General features: G+C 43.2%; 1 protein-coding gene across 6 annotated transcripts in view; it reads right to left on the bottom strand.

Moving 5' to 3' along the window:
* The window catches only part of ANKRD12 (ankyrin repeat domain 12), a 179,822-nt gene that overhangs the window by 164,719 nt on the left and 529 nt on the right, over positions 1-14,574 (bottom strand). For 4 of the 6 annotated variants that reach the window (XM_089670994.1, XM_089670997.1, XM_089670998.1 and 1 more), the window contains exon 1: positions 14,304-14,463. The exons of 1 other annotated variant lie outside the window; for it this stretch is intronic. The gene's annotated coding sequence lies outside the window, so the exon portion shown is untranslated. Of the gene's footprint in view, positions 1-1,135; positions 1,197-14,303; positions 14,464-14,574 lie in introns of those variants that run through there. One more of the 6 variants, XM_089670996.1, reaches the window with a different exon arrangement.

The following is a 14,574-nucleotide window of genomic DNA, read 5'->3' as shown; positions in this document are numbered from 1 at the left end:
AAAAATCCATCAAACTGGATTTTCAAGCCAACAAAGGCTGAGGAGATGTTGTATTCACCCTTGGGCTCAGGCAGAAAATGTGCATATTGGACTGCTCTCATATAGCACATATTCATAGAAAGTTCACTGCAAATACCGCTCTGGGATTGTATTATGCTTACACAGTCATCCACCATCTAATATCTATGGGCAGTTAAAGAAGAGGTAGGTCAGCAATTTAACAATTTTTGGTCTGGTTATTTTTGGGAACCAATTTCTATTTAAAGTGTAACTAAAGGCAAGAATTTTTTTGTTAGTTTTGGTTAGAGTGGAGAGAGTCAGCTCAGACACCTGTTGGTTTGTATTGCGGCCTCTACCCCAGTTAGGAAGATCCACCCTATTTTTCTTGTTTACCGTTATCAGCAATCATGACAGTAAAAGTACCCAAATTTTGGGTAGACGCAAAACACTAAGAGGGGAAATTTACCAATGGGGACACTAGCTGTGTTGACACCCAAGGATTTCCTCACTTTGGAGGGATTTTCTCTCACTTCCTGCTTTTGCTATGGGATAATGAAGTGAAATCTCCCCAATGTGAACCTTTCTCTTCCAGAGAAGTACATCAAATCAGAATACTGATGAAGAGTGGGCACTAAACTTGTGCTGTTCTTCAGATCAGTTCATTGTGTCTGGGGGGTACATGGGTCATAAGGCCCACCCTACGCCTTCAATTGATCCTTAATTAAAATTCAGCCCCATCACCCCTGCTCATTAGGCACTTTCCCCATCATTAAAATTGTAAAAATCCTGATTCTCAGGGGGAAATAGACACTTTGGCATTTTCAAGTTGAATGCCAATGGAAAAAGGAAGTGAAGTCAAGGGGACAGATGGCAAAAAACAAAATGGCAGGAATTATAACCCTTCCTTACTTTAGCCAAAATGAAAAGACTTCTATCTTTAGTTCTACTTTAAAACACAAATGAAATGATCCTAGAAAAAAAAAATTATATAAAAGGAAGTATCTTTATACTTCAAACCCAACTGAAGTCCCAAACCGTTTCTCTCTTGAAAGTCCTGTACATCCACATATGATGATTTGTGACGGGGGTTTGCCTGAAAATGCTTTTAATACAGTTTGTTTGCCTCCTGACCTACCATTCAAATAGCAGAGCCGAGTAACCGCCACATCCCTCAGTACAAGTGTTCTCATACAGACCTGAATAACAGACAAGGGGGAGAGGGTGTTATTGAGTGCGCTGGGACTAAAGCTGGGTACGCATGCACAGTTTTTATTTATTTATTTTTTTTTGTTTAACCATCTTGTTGAATGGAAAAACTGACAGCTCCACATAAGAGATGTTAATGCAGGAATCTCCCCTGCCATGCTACAGTATTCTGTCCCACCCCACTCCTTCCTATCTGAACATCATTAGAGGTGGTTTATTCTTCCAAAGTAAATATCAAAAAACTTTTTTCCTGGTGTTTTATCTGTGTGTTCTGTTTGTGTGGATGGTGCTTCTCTTAGTTTCATAAAACCTGTCACTTGTGTACTCGCTGAACCTTACAGTTCTGGCTTGCACAGTGAAAGCTGAACTCCAAGAAAATTTAAAGTGGGGCTGGACCTGCACTGCAAGGGTTAACTGCTTCTTTATGTATTAGAGGATCTTTTAGTCCTCTAGATCTGCATTTTTCAACCAGGGTGCCCAGGCAAGTGTGTTCAGGGGTGCCTTGGCAAAATGCCTCAAAATTGCCCAAAAATCATATACAAGCCAGTGAGTGGATGAAGCTTGCTTTTTAGTTACACAAAGTCAAAGGTTTTCATTGTGCACCATTACAACCTTCTAGCTGCTGGCATCCTACACAACCAATGATGTCATCAGTTGATAAGGAAGAGGTTGGGCACCTGCACAACCCCATCCCTTTCAATCAGCACTGGGCTCAGATTAGCCAAGTAAGGGAGAGAAACACTAGAATGCTAGTCAGTACCAGTGTGAAAGGAGTATTTGCTGTGAAAGATTAAATCACCTCCAACGCTGGGTGTTCTATGTGTGTGGATGTTGCTGCATTATGTAAAACTATTATAGTAGTTTTTTTTACATTTTTGAATGGGGTGCCTCAAGATTGTGCAGAAGTTTAAAGGGCATCTTGACTGAAAAAAGATTGAGAAGCACTGCTCTGGATTGAACAAGCATTTAAGTTCAGCAGTTAGAACGGCAACCCCACAGCAAGGAAATTTTCCCCGAGTTCTGCCTGAAATATAATGGACTATTCACCTGCCACCTTGTCCATTAACAAAACTTTTTTTTATTCTTTACACAGAATCCAAGGTGTTCTGTGATTGTATGGAGAGGTGAGGTTTATCCATCCTCTCCCCTCATCTAATCACAGAACACATTGTATTCTATGAAAGGAATACAAGACGTTTTATGACTGGACAAGGAGGGGATCGAACGACCCACTATCCTTCACTGTATGAGACTGGACTTTAAATTTCTCAACTGAAAGTACAGAGCTTACAATAGTGACAAGAATAATGAACAGTTTTTCATAATACATATGGAATACCAATCATTAGCAGGGATCAATTTTAACAAAGCATATATCTAAAAAAAAAAAAATTTTCCTGGAGTTCAACTTTAAGAGTTTTCTTATTCAGCTCTGTGCGCTAAATGAGAAAATGCAATTGTTTCCCCCATGCATGCTAAACGCCAGCTATTGTATACGAACAGACGCTGATCCCTCAGCTGTCAGAATACCCCACAGTGACTGCATCTGATTGGCTGCCATCAGTGCTCGGCTAAGAGCTTTCTTTTCAATATGAAGTTTTTTGAGCTGGGTGGTGCCAATGGGGCAACCCCACACTGAACAACTACGGTAACAGGAAAGACTATGCAAGCTGGCTTTGGAGTCAGAGTTGGACAAAAGACAATTTCTTGGCACGTGTGTAATGGAAGTCTTTTGCTTGACTCGGACTTAAAATTTCTGTACTGTTCTTAATGCTTCCCCTAAGGGTCTAACACTCCCTGCATTTATGGAATTACCGTATTTTCCGGCATATAAGACGACTTTTTACCCCTTGAAAATCTTCTCAAAAGTCAGGGGTCGTCTTATACGCCGGTAACGGCATGCTGACACTTTTTAGGGGGGCGGCGCGGTGCCGCCCCCCCCCCTTCCAACAGGAGGGAAACTAAGTACAGGGGTGGGCAGGGGCTGCTGTCTCTTACCTGGCTCCGGTCCCACGACGATCCGGTCCAGGAAGCGCGGCTGCTCCTTCCTTCGGTTCGTCCACTGGATGTTCGCGCGGCTGCTCGGCTCCGCCTCCTCACCGGTGATTGGCCGCCAGAACTGTAGCTCAGGAAAGGCACACAGGTGGCCAATCACCGGCGAGGAGGCGGAGCTGAGCGGCCCCGCGAAAATCGAGTGGAGATGCAGGTAAGTGTGCCGTGTAGAGGTGCTGCTGCAACCACATATGCTGGCTGCAGCAGCACCGTACTGGAACAGGTGTCAGCAACTGTCAGTGGGAGGAATAGTGCCCCATCATTGGTGTCACTGATACCAACGATGGGGTATTATTCCTCCCACTGACACCAACGATGGGGCACTATTCCTCCCCCCCCACTGCCACCAACGATTGGGCACTATTCCTCCCCCCCCACTGACACCAACGATTGGGCACTATTCCTCCCCCCCCCACTGACACCAACGATTGGGCACTATTCCTCCCCCCCCCACTGACAACAATGATGGGACACTATTCCCCCCCCCACTGACACCAATGATGGGACACTATTCCACCCCCCACTGACACCAATGATGGGGCACTATTCCACCCCCACTGACACCAACGATGGGATACTATTCCTCCCCCCCACTGACACCAACGATGGGGCACTATTCCCCCCCCATTGACACCAACGATGGGATACTATTCCTCCCACTGACACCAAAGATGGGGCACTATTCCACTGACACCAATGATGGGGTGCTATTCCCCCCAATGATACTAATGATGAGGCACTATTCCTGCCACTGACACCAATGATGGGGCACTATTCCTGCCACTGACACCAATGATGGGGCACTATTCCTGCCACTGACACCAATGATGGGGCACTATTCCTGCCACTGACACCAATGATGGGGCACTATTCCTGCCACTGACACCAATGATGGGGCACTATTCCTGCCACTGACACCAATGATGGGGCACTATTCCTGCCACTGACACCAATGATGGGGCACTATTCCTGCCACTGACACCAATGATGGGGCACTATTCCTGCCACTGACACCAATGATGGGGCACTATTCCTGCCACTGACACCAATGATGGGGCACTATTCCTGCCACTGACACCAATGATGGGGCACTATTCCTGCCACTGACACCAATGATGGGGCACTATTCCTGCCACTGACACCAATGATGGGGCACTATTCCTGCCACTGACACCAATGATGGGGCACTATTCCTCCCACTGACACCAATGATGGGGCACTATTCCTCCCACTGACACCAATGATGGGGCACTATTCCTCCCACTGACACCAATGATGGGGCACTATTCCTCCCACTGACACCAATGATGGGGCACTATTCCTCCCACTGACACCAATGATGGGGCACTATTCCTCCCACTGACACCAATGATGGGGCACTATTCCTCCCACTGACACCAATGATGGGGCACTATTCCTCCCACTGACACCAATGATGGGGCACTATTCCTCCCACTGACACCAATGATGGGGCACTATTCCTCCCACTGATACCAATGATGGGGCACTATTCCTGCCACTGACTCCAATGATGGGGCACTATTCCTCCCACTGACACCAATGATGGGGCACTATTCCTCCCACTGACACCAATGATGGGGCACTATTCCTGCCACTGACACCAATGATGGGGCACTATTCCTGCCACTGACACCAATGATGGGGCACTATTCCTCCCACTGACACCAATGATGGGGCACTATTCCTCCCACTGACACCAATGATGGGGCACTATTCCTCCCACTGACACCAATGATGGGGCACTATTCCTCCCACTGACACCAATGATGGGGCACTATTCCTCCCACTGACACCAATGATGGGGCACTATTCCTCCCACTGACACCAATGATGGGGCACTATTCCTCCCACTGACACCAATGATGGGGCACTATTCCTCCCACTGACACCAATGATGGGGCACTATTCCTCCCACTGATACCAATGATGGGGCACTATTCCTCCCACTGACACCAATGATGGGGCACGATTCTTCCCACTGACACCAATGATGGGGCACTATTCCTCCCACTGACACCAATGATGGGGCACGATTCTTCCCACTGACACCAATGATGGGGCACGATTCTTCCCACTGGTGTGCACTGGAAGAGGGGTAGTCTTATACGGCGAATATAGCCCAAACACTACATTTTAAACAGGAAAAGTAGGGGGTCGTCTTATACGCCCAGTCGTCTTATACGCCGGAAAATACGGTAGCATTCTGTGCAAATGGAACCAGGAAACACCAGGGAAAAAAAAACCTCTTTATGTCTGACCAAACGGTTTTAAAAACTATAGGTGGGCTGCTAGGAAACCATCATGAAGTTGGATGATAAATGCAATCACAAAAGACTGCTGTTATTGTCACATCACAGACAACCTTGCAACTCAAGGACTAGGAACAACAATCATTTGTGTCACACAAACACTATGATTTATAGTAACTTAGACCTTAAATTCACCATCAAAACTGTACTGTAGAACCTTTAAGAAGCCTGAAGCAAAGGGCAGAGGCAGTGCAAATAAATAAAGCCAATAAAGTAGAAATACTAAAAACCTAAAGTGCTGAGCAGCCAGTTGAAAAACTGCAGAAATAATTCAAGGACACACAACAGCTGCAGTACCAAACGAGAGCAAAAAAAATGCAAAAGGTTTTGACTACAGCAGGAAATAAACATGTTTTTTTCAAAGAAAAAAAAGCCTCAGTACAGAAGAGTACATTTGGGGTGCTAAATTTAAAACACCCAGTAAGAAACAGAAAATGAGGCAATTTCACCTATTAAAAAGGTAAGCTTTTCACAGTTTTTATTGTTTTGATACTAAAACATCTGGCCACACTGCAATTTTTTTAGCATATCAAAAACATATATAAAGCACAAAGCAATTAATATGCATTGGGTATTGTTTGAGATGTATGTGCTCTGTGTAGGTCAGCACCACCTTTGCATCAGCAAGAACACCTCCGAACAACTATGGCTCAGTCTGTATTCTGTTAAACATCTATAATGTCTAGGCTGAGAAATATTCAAGACATGATTTCAGCCATAATGACAAAGAGGGTAAAATACCAAACATAAATGCATAATGATGTCAAATTCACAGCAGCAAAGACTGTGAGAACAAAAGAATACTTGAGCAAGCATATACCTTCTCTATATGCAGCTATTCAGCAAACAAAGAAAAATGTGTTTACAGTATCTATTCCATGTTCCACCATTTGTGATCTAACTACTGGGTTATCAATTCTATTAAGAAAAAGAAAAAAAAAAAAAACACAAACAAAAACCGTAAAACTGATACAAGACTTATTATAGTCTCTCATGCTTCTAAGCAATTTAACAGCTTGTCAACAATCACCTCATCTGTGGCACACCGTGTTGTAAATCAGTATAGTGAAATTTCTCAGTAGAAACCGATTACAAATATATATATATATATATATATATATAATATTTATATCCCCCCCCACATTAAAAATGCATGCTTGCCTTTTATATAACGTACAATGAAGGAAATTTACTGCCCGCAGCAGCTGTACATGACAGCCAATCAGCTTCTGGCTTACATGAACAAGCTGTAGATTGAAGCTGAATGGTTGCCATGCACATACATTTGTATCAATTATTGTAACAATTTGTCATGCTAAAATACAATTCATTACACTGGCAAAATATTCTAATGCTACATTATTTCAGATCATCGAGGCAATGTTCACACTAGCCTTCATGCAAAAACTGTGTAGGCCGATGCAGTCAGCTTTCGGCAGGGAGCAGTGTGATGCACTTCTCAGCAATGCTTGTTTTTGTAGCTTTATCTTTAGTGTCACAATGACACTTTATTCATGTCACTGCACAGCAGCATGGCGCATTGTGCCATGACATGCAGTGCAGTACAGAAAACTGCAGACATGCAACATGTTTCCACACTGCAACGCACATCAAACCAACGTTGCTATGGGAATAGGGCGCATAGAAAACATTTGTTTTCTATGTACCCTAGCAGTGATCTGTGTTTATTCAGTGTGTAAAAAATGCTGATCACAGCAGATAGTTTGAACAAGCCCTAAACATGAGACTAAGATAGCCCATACCCTAATCATTTATACATTTTTTTTCATTCAGCCAGTGGAACAAAAAAAATTATCCAATCCAAACATTCAATATGGATGGGGGAATCCTCCCATTGTGTTCTTACACCGAGGAGCCTTCCCTACCATCAGAATATAATGATCAGTGCTGCCAACTATAGCCTGCAGCACTGATAGATCAAGAAAAACCCAACAGGCTGGTTGTAGAGTAGTCAATTGGGTGCCTAAACATGGATCGAAATTCGGCTGGTCCCTGCTGAACTGGCCAAATTTCGATTCATGTATGGCTGCTTTTTTACAGTGTGTGGCTATGAAATTCAGCACACGGTTGCTAAAAAATCAAGTTATACAATATTCATCTACTGTACAATTTAGATGGACAAAAAGTTGTTAAAGTTCACACCTATATGTTTAAATGCACATGAACACATGTACACATCCATTGTTTAAAACAGTGCCAGATCACATTTCCTGGGAAATTTTAGATCTGGCTTTTGACTAATCAATGCATGTTATAATCCCCATGGGTGACAACGCATATTGATAACCTATAAAAAAAAAAGAAATGGACGGAAAGGTGTGAATTTATCATAAGGCTGGCCATACATTAGAGATATTTTTGCCAACACAAACGTTCACATATTGGCTTGCTATATAGCAGCCTTTCTTAACCAGGGTTCTATGAAACCCTAGCATCCCTTGAACAATTTCTGCCTCTCCAATAATAACACAAAATATCATTTCAGCTTACTGTAACGGCGGCATTCTTCCTACTGATCGGCTATGTTCACACTGCAGTCATCTCTAAAGAGCAATCCTTAATGGATCACTTTTCAGAGGATCACTAAGTAGCAGCTTTCAGGCATTCAGAAGATGGTTCTGCTGCCTCCTAAATTCCTTTTTTTTGCAGAAAACAACATGAGCCAAGGGGTTCAGCTCATGGTTGTGGCATGGGCGAATTTGACAGACGATGAATGAGCAAATTTGACAGGCAATGCCCCCCTATCAGTTTGACAAGCTGCAATAAATCTGCCCTGGCCAAAATGCAAAGCATCACAACATGTGTACAGACCCCTGCAGGTTTATGTTAGGTTTGAGGTGAAGTGGATTTACTGCCACCCTGTCCACTCGTATGAAAGAGACCCAAGGTGCATTGCTGCCTTTGCCCACCAATGTAAGGGGGTACTACAATTTTTATGTATGTGTTTTGTTTGTTTTTTTTAATTTTAATACTGAAACAAAATTTGTACAGGGCAGCCCTGTGAAATATGTCAAGTATGCCACATGCCAAAATCACTTTTATTCTTATATGCACAAGGTATTGTTCACATTAATGTCTTAGGAGCTGTAGATGTAATTATTAATAGCAGGGGTTACCTAAGACCTGAAAGTTATTTTGGGAGTTCATCCTTGTTGAAAAAAAAAATTGACAAAGGCTGCTCTATAGTGTACCCTGTAAGCACTATAATTATTTCATTCCCATTTCATTTTTCATCAGGTCTTTCCAGAAATAAGATTTGCAAAAGGATTTTTAGAATTTATTTTTTCAATTGCAAAATGTAAGTTCAAGTGAAAGGATTATTTTGATTTCCAGGTCAATTACCAATTATTTTTGGTGTCAAGCACAGATAACTTACATGTGCTTTGTGGTTCATCGCCTATATACTTCCCATTTGTCTCAAACAATGGTCTACTGTCAAAAAAACTTACTGTATGGGTATCTTCACACATTTTCAAATCCGTCACGTAATACCCAAAATAAAATCCTATTCAAAAATATTTTCCTACAATATGCAGTGGTTATATTTAAAAAAAAATCATTTCATCACTTACAAAAATCAGGTATTGTGCATGTTAAAAAGTACTAGATACACCTCATATGTATCACTCTGCATGATCCAACATAGTTGTGCAGTCTTGGAAGTAGCACAATTTCCCAGGAATTAACTAACTGCAGCCTCCAGCACTGTGGAGAAAGAGCAACAGAAATCGTAGGACTTGATCATAAAAATCTTGCAACAAGAAATTTCATCTGATACATCTCTGAAAAACCATGCTTCAGGGCCCATTCATACTAGGCCACAAGTTGTTGAGCAAGCATATTCCTTTTCAGTGAGCCCTTAAATTGCATGCACAGACCATTTTTTTCACAGCAAACCCAAAAGCAATGTATTTTTTTATTGCATGTTACTGTGCACAAAATCAAGTGCATTTGAATTATGCCTGTATGGGGGTTGGGTTGGCATCCGGAATGAATTACAATGCACTCCAAAGCACATACACTGTGTGCTTGCACACACAACTGTAAATAAGGCCTCAGAGAACAATTTGCTTTAGAAGTTGAAATGAAACTGTGGTTGCCTGGTGAATTTTGTTAAAATGGTAATGTAGCACAAAGATTTTTTTTTTTCTTGCAGCAGTGGAAGAATCTGCCTAGTTACAGTTAAAAACACGGGCTTCAAAAGTATTTACCGAGATGTTCACTGGTTTGTGCTGCCTATTTTTTGCCACATAGAACAACTTGGAATTCATTGGTTTCAAGGACGCAGCAACATTTCAGTGTGCACTAGAAAAGAAGGTGGAGTAGTCAACTCCATGCCAGATACAAGATCAGGCACAAGCCAAGTAGGGCATGAATGCAGAAGCAAAACAGCAGTAAGCATGAGTCAATGCCATGTCAAACTGCTGCTGGCGAGCTTACTGCTAAGATGTGCCGTTTCTTCCTTTCTATGCGGCATTCATGCCTGAGTTGCATTGTCTCTGGATCCTCGCCTGATGAGGTACACACCCCCTTTTTTCCCTCTGCTTCTATTACACAAAATCAGATGGGCACAGACCTGAAATATCAAATTTAGCTTTATTAATAGACAACAAATACAACATAATATTGCACAACCATCTGCAACTACACAAATTCAGAAGAGGCCAGGGGACATATACATTTCATATAAACAAAATAACTGATGGTGGCATACTATAAAGCCTTAAGGGGAGGTTCATTACTGAATATAAATTGTAGGGAACGCAGAAGGACAAACCTGAGATTAATTCTGTACATATTTATTACCTGGGCAGGGTAACTTGTGTACGTGATAAAAGGGAAAGTAAAAGCACCAACACAGAGGCTGGGCTGCTTAGCTTACAGCAGCCTGGAGCGATAGTAATGCAGGCAGATGGGCAGTGACACATTCAGCAGCCATTCCTGCTGCTCTTTCATGACCAATCCTCAGCAACAAAACACCCCGCACAGCCACAACACCACCTCCACTGGCACAAACAAATCATCCCTCTGTACAATAGCGCACAGAATACAAATACAACTTTACCTCTCCAGACACTGATCTAGAGACAAACAAAGGACACCATAACCTGTGCTGTACAAGATGATGCCAGGGGTGACATCTGTCTCATTTACCCACAAAGGTAAAGAAGAAGCAGCTCCTGCACTCCAGTGACCTGGCTGATCTCCCTTGAGACAAAACACAGAAGAAACATACTAGACCACAGAAAGAAGCATGGGAGAAACAAATCCAGGAAATACTTGATGATGCAATTATACACAACTACAACCAACCAAGCAAGCTGATGTTTTGGAAAAAAGATCAAAACACACACAGAGATACATAAAATCCTACAACTACACCATAATATTCTTTGTAAAAACTAATGTAAATGGATACACGCCAAGAATTGGAACAATTCAAGGTATTTTCACACAGCCACCTTAAAAACTGTAATTGCACAAAAACAACTGGAAAACCCAAAGCTGACCTCTCATTTGTGATAGCCTGTGTCAGCATGGCAAGCTTTTGTCACCTTTTCTGTCTGCCTTTGTTTTGGGAAAGCCGAAAAACATGGCCCCTAAAGCAGTCAGGATTAATATAGATAATCTGCAGCTTGAAAAATAGAAATGTGGGACAAACTGGGGCACCGAGCACAACTCAGCCCCCATTCACACTTCAGCGTAAACGTAGCCAGGCGATTTAGAGGCTTTTGCGCTCTTGCAGTATAGGATCAGAATTATGTGTTTTTATCCTCATAGGCTTATTTAATTTTTAATGGGAGTGCCTTACAAATGTGCACAAACACATGTTTTTCAGCAGCTTCCATGGGAACCAAAAACATGCAATTCTGCCCCAGAGAAGCCCATAGAATTTTGTGAGCTTCACATGACAACGCTCTCAGGTATGAACAAGTGCCTTTCAGAATAGGGATCTTCATCTTGATTGTTGCCGCTCCTTGGGAAACATGCAACAAAACGTTGAGGTGTGAAAGAGGCCTGAGACCTGGTTCTATATACCAGGCAAAATAACAAGATAGGGTCCAATGACAATCCTAAATTTTAAGAGGTGCTTATGTATTAAAAAGGTAGCATTCACCCTGCTGGGATCTAAAAGAAAACACTGAGATAGGACTCCAGAGATAGTGTCAAATGAACACATGGGCCCTGACAAAAGGACTGAGTGTCTGCTGTCCTCAGGCAATATCATGTCATTTATCCCATTGGCAATCGTAATGAATTATGATCAGATTATATTTCTCTATTCTTCATCTATTGGTGGGAAACTATATGATGTCATTTTACTCCTATTTATACATTAGGCTACATTCGCACAGGCGATTAGGGCCAGTGCAAATTGTGGCCCGAGATTCCTGCTTGCGACTCTCAGCCACCGCTGGATCTGTTCACCATCATAACAGGTCACAGGCAGCCGCAGCTATTCGTGGCTCCCTGCACAGCCAGTGATTACCTGTTGTGATCACTGCTGGACACACACAAACTGATTCCAGCAGCGATCACCACAGGAAATTGCTGGCTGTGGACAGAGCCACGAATAGCTATGGCCGCTGGCGACCTGTCATAATAATGAACAGGGCCGGCGGCCACACCTAACCACTGAGAGCTGCAAGCAGGAATCTGAATCCTGCTGCTACAAACCACACCAGCCCCGACTGCATGTGTGAATGTCGCCTTAGGCTGGCCATACACTATACAATTTTCTGTCCAATTTTCTTTAGATTTACCTTCAACTATGTAGTGCAAGAGCCTACCTAATTGGATACAATTGAAAGTGTTGTTAGGTTTGACCTCATATTATATGGTTTTTGGTAAAAATCTCAAGAAAATTGTATAATATATGGCCAGCCTTAAAGGTACATATTTGCCTCTGAAGAGACACTCAAACAGCACCATTATTTATTTCCCCATGTTGGACATTTATATATAGGCATTCATCTGTACTATTTAATTGTGTCCATGGGAATATATTGGTACAGATACTAAATCAGCCTGTTTTATTTCTATTGTAAAATATTACCATTGTGTTTATTAAAAGAAAGTAAAACAAATATTTTTGTATTAGGTGGTGCCTTGAAATTCCCTAAATCTGGCCAAACACAGGTCAGGTTTTTCATTCAGCAACCGAATTGAATGGGGGCAAAAAAAAAAAAAAGAAAACTGATCAGATTCCCCATCCATACATTCTACAGGGATGGGAACGCTTCCTGCTATTATGTCGTCATATTCTGACAGTGGGACTCCTCCACTGGTCAGTCAGTTATCACACTTTTGGTTCCTTGTATACACATGTACCCATGTAGGTGCACTAATGCCCATGTTCCATTATACTGAAGGATATAGCCCAAGATGTATTGCATAGGAATATGTTGTGAACACGACGGCCTCCTTTGTGTGGTTTTGATTCACAATGTCCCGTGATGGCTACTGGTGCAGTTTGTTTTTTGATTGGCAGTTTTTAACTTGCATATTTTGTTTGCTGTCTGATACAACATATATGTTGTTACATTTTAGCAAAAAGAAACAAAACAAAAAAAAAATAAAAAAAAAATTCACTGATCAGTACTGCAACTCACTGGCTGCAATCACTGATCGAAAGGAAATTTTCCAGCAGGACCATTCATGAGAAGCCGATTTATTGATCGATTTCCTGGGAACAGGAATGGTCAGACATGGATAAAAATTTCCCCAATTCCTGCTGAAGTGGCCAAATTTTGCTGCACATGTGGCCAGCTTTACACCCTCAATACTTTTATTTCTTGCAATATTTGGGATGTTTGCACCCTACTCAGCCTCAAGTTCTAGCACAATATTCCCAATGCACACATTCCTGAAAAATGGCTGTGAATGTATGTGAGTGCTGCAGTGACCACAGACTGGAAACCGAAGATGTCTAAATGCAGAAGGTACGTCACCAGCACACCAAAGACCCCCAAAGCTTTATTCAGCGATTACATCAAAAACACAGAAGTGATGTTCCAGAGTCTTGTAGGACCCCTTCATATGACGTGGATCACATGCCTGATGAAGTGGTCCTGAGAGGCTCGGAAACGTTGCTTCTGTGTTTACAACGTGATCGCTGAATAAAGCTTTAGGTGTGCTGGTGACATACGCTCTGCATTAGCCTCAAGATACACTATGTTTACTTGAATCACATTTTTAATTGGATATCTGATTTTTTATTGAGGACCAAGAGAAGCCACAAGATCAGGGAATGCAGGAAGAAAAGAAAAAGATATGATGCAGTTGATCCAGCCTGGCCATACTGGAGAGCTCCTGTCCCTGATCAGACATGTGATGGGGGGTGTGAATGAGCCCCCTGTACAGGGGGGTGTGAATGAAGCCAGGCTCCCAGGACTGATGTCAGAGGAGAGCCCAGGCTCAGTGTGCAGAAGGAGGAGGAAGCAGTGGCTGTCCGTGTGTTGTAGGGGGTGTGGAGAGGACAGACAGGCCAGCTCTGCTCTCCGCAAATCAGTCCCGCCACTCACACACTACACCCGGGAAGTCAGGCCTCCACCCCCGAGGGGAGGGGACACACGGCCTGCTGGTCATACACACTCCCGGGTGACCCCACTGACGTGCCCCGCACCTTCTGTCACCCCTCCCCCTCCGGTGGGCCTGCGCTCCCTCCCCATGTGACTCCCCCGGACTGCTCACCTGCTACCACAAGACTCTCCCGGGCTCCCCTCACACTCGAACGTTCAGCTGTGTCGGGGTGAATAGCCGTGAACGGGGTGTAAGGCGCTCACTAGCCCGGCAGCCTTCACACAGCAGCGCTCACACCCCTCTTCTTCTCTGTCTCTCTATTCCGCCCTCCCCCCTCTCTCTCTACACTCCCCACCACACAGCCCTCAGCGACCCGAAACCGATTGGACGCAGCGCCGCGGCCCACGTGACTGCACACCGCCTCGTCCCATTGGCGAGCTCG

The sequence above is a fragment of the Staurois parvus genome, unplaced genomic scaffold (genome assembly GCF_062004578.1).
Source record: "Staurois parvus isolate SC_StPar_1 unplaced genomic scaffold, SC_StPar_1.0 ptg000097l, whole genome shotgun sequence".
NCBI classification, from domain to species: Eukaryota; Metazoa; Chordata; class Amphibia; order Anura; family Ranidae; genus Staurois; species Staurois parvus.
This window is presented reverse-complemented; position numbering and strand designations above follow the sequence as displayed.